The 2,852-nt window shown below is 47.8% G+C and overlaps 1 pseudogene; it reads left to right on the top strand.

The window, feature by feature from the left end:
* The first annotated feature begins 1,668 nt into the window (after positions 1 to 1,668).
* LOC127673146 (NADH dehydrogenase [ubiquinone] 1 alpha subcomplex subunit 11-like) lies at positions 1,669 to 2,093 on the top strand (annotated as a pseudogene).
* Positions 2,094 to 2,852: the final 759 nt, after the last annotated feature.

Below are 2,852 nucleotides of genomic sequence, written 5' to 3'. Positions count from 1 at the left end.
AATCCCAGAAGGACCATGCAAGTCACTGAATCGCTGTAATTCTCATCTAGAACAGATCCCCGGTCTTCAAGCTTTCACTGCTAGGCAGTTTATCTTGTGGTGCCGCTCACTCAGATGTATGACACCGGCATGACAACTGCTCCTCTCACTTTACTTTTTTTTGTCTCCTTTCTTCCACTGATCAAGTCAGCCAATTCGTCATCTTTAAGGCTAGTGAATGCAATTCTAGTCTGGTGACTAGCTACCCAGTCTCCCAGGCACCTTTTCAGCGGCTTTAGAAGCCGTGGCTGTGGCCGCGTCCTGATCCCCAGAAGGACAGGACCGCAGTGAAGAAGAACAGCAGTGGAGCAAACAGTGCTCCACACCCACAACTGTGACTCAGAAAGCCCGTGTGCCCTTAAGACAATAATTTAAGGATGTGCCGGAGAGATGATCTGGTCCCTAAAGTGTACGCCCTATCAGTGTGAGGACCTGAATTTGATCCCCAGTGCCCACCTACAAAGCCAGGCAGGGTGGTGCTCTCCTGTAGTCTGAGCAAAGGGGACAGGCAGACAAAATGATGCCCTGAACTCTCTGGCTAGCCAACCTAGTCTAATTATCAGGCCCCATTGTAGAGAAAAATCTCTTATGTACTATCTGGACGCAACGCCTGTCAATTAAAGCTGATTGGCATATAGCTGAGGCAGGAAATAGAAGGTGGGACATTCAGCAGGCAGAAGGTATTCTGGGAATAGAGCCAGGCATGGGCGGATACCTCCTGAGACACAGAGGACAGATGTACGAAAGCTTAGCAGAGGTAACTAGCCACATGGAAGGACTTAGAATAACGCGGTTTTAAGTTATGAGCTAGTCTGGGAACAAGCCTAGCTATATGGCCTAGATATTTGTAACTGTATTTGAGTCTCAGAGTTGTTATTTCTGGGAACAGGAATGCAGCTTACAGTCAACACTTCACAACAGCGCAGGTCCTAAAGAAACAAGGAAAACTGTTGTCCTGAGTGACAAAACCTGAGGTTTATCTCTGGCTTCTATATGCATGTGCACACATGGCACACATATCCACATCCACATACATGTACACACATACCCACATCCATGCACATGACCACACATGGCACACATACCCGCATCCACATACATGTGCACACATACCCACATCCACATACATGTACACACATGGCATATATACCCACATCCATATACATATGCACATAGACCCACATTCATATACATGTGCACACATAGTACATATACCCACATCCATGCGCATGTGTACACATGGTACACATACCTACATCCATATCCATGTGCACACCTGGTACATATACCCACATCCATATACATGTGCACACATACCCACATACATGTACACATATACCCACATCCATATATATATACACACATATTTGTGTACAAATATCTAGGCCATATAGCTAGGCTCCTAGGGAACTAATGAGGCCGTCATGCTTACAGAGCATGGGTAAGGAGTTACTAGCTAGAGAGTGGATGACCCTGTGTCAGAGTTATCTTTCAATTTCCATGACAAAACACCAAAACCAAGGCAACTTAGAAAAGAAAGCCTTTAGCTTGGGCTCAAAGTTCCAGAGGGTTAAGAGTCTGAGACCAATCGATCAAGACACAGCCTAGCAAGCCTGGCTAGGGACGGCAATGATAAAGCGGCTCTTTGAATCCTACAATGAGTTCCCCAATGGCTCCCAGTGTCATCGCAAGGCCTACATCACCATGGCCTTAGGCAGCCTTCGCAGCATAACAGGCTCTGCTTACAGCATCACACACAACCCCACAGATTCGGCCCTGGAAGCAGTGGCCAGAGTTGGCCGGTTCACATTCACTGCAGCTGCTGTCGGAGCAATGTTTGGCCTTACCACCTGTGTCAGTGCCCAGGTCTGAGAGAATCCCGATGACCCCCTGAACAACTACATTGGTGGCTGTGCAGGAGGCTGACGTTGGGAGCTCGCACTCACAGCTATGGGACTGCAGCCGTGCGCTGCATCTACATGGGCACCATGGCCGCCCTCTTTAAGATCGGCAAGCTGGAAGGCTGGCAGTTGTTTCCCACCCCCAAGGTGTGAGCCAAACCCCTGTGGCAAATAAATGCTGTGTGTAAAGAGTCTGAGACCATTATGGTAGGGAGCATGGCAGCTGGCAGACAGACATGGTGCTAAAACAGTAGCTAAGAGCTTACATGAAGGGAGGGGGGAGATTTAACTGGAATTGACATGGGCTTTTGAAACATCAAAGCCTACCCCCAGTAACACACTTCCTTCAAAAGGCCATACCTCCTAATCCTTCCTAAACAGTTTCACTGGCTGGAGACCAAGTATTCAAATATATGAGCTTATGAGAGTTGCGATGGTTTGTCTATGCTTGGTCTAGGGAGTGGCACTGTTAGGAGGTGTGGCCTTGTTGGAGAAGTTGTGTCATTGTGGACATGGGCTCGAAGGCCCTCATCCTAGCTGCCTGGAAGCCAGTATTCTGCTTGCAGCCTTCAGATGAAGATGTAGAGCTCTCAGCTCCTCCTGCACCATGCCTGCCTGGATGCTGCCATGCTTCTGCCTTGATAATGGACTGAACCTCTGAATCTGCAAGCCAGCCCATTAAATATTGTCCTTATGAAAGTTGTCTTGGTCATGGTGTCTGTTCAAGCAGTAAATCCCTAAGACAAGAGTCATTCTCATTCAAACCACTATGTCCCAAATGATGGCTTTTCCCATAGCCATATTACTGCAGCTCCCTAGCTTATAGACTCTAACATCTCTTACAGTTAGAGTAGGACTGCCTACAAATGGATGGAGGGATAGCTGGACTATAGGTGAAGGCCCATCTATTCT

This window comes from Apodemus sylvaticus, chromosome 22 (genome assembly GCF_947179515.1).
Source record: "Apodemus sylvaticus chromosome 22, mApoSyl1.1, whole genome shotgun sequence".
Taxonomy (NCBI): Eukaryota; Metazoa; Chordata; class Mammalia; order Rodentia; family Muridae; genus Apodemus; species Apodemus sylvaticus.
Note: the sequence above shows the minus strand (reverse complement) of the source record. Positions and strands in the feature narration are given on the sequence as shown.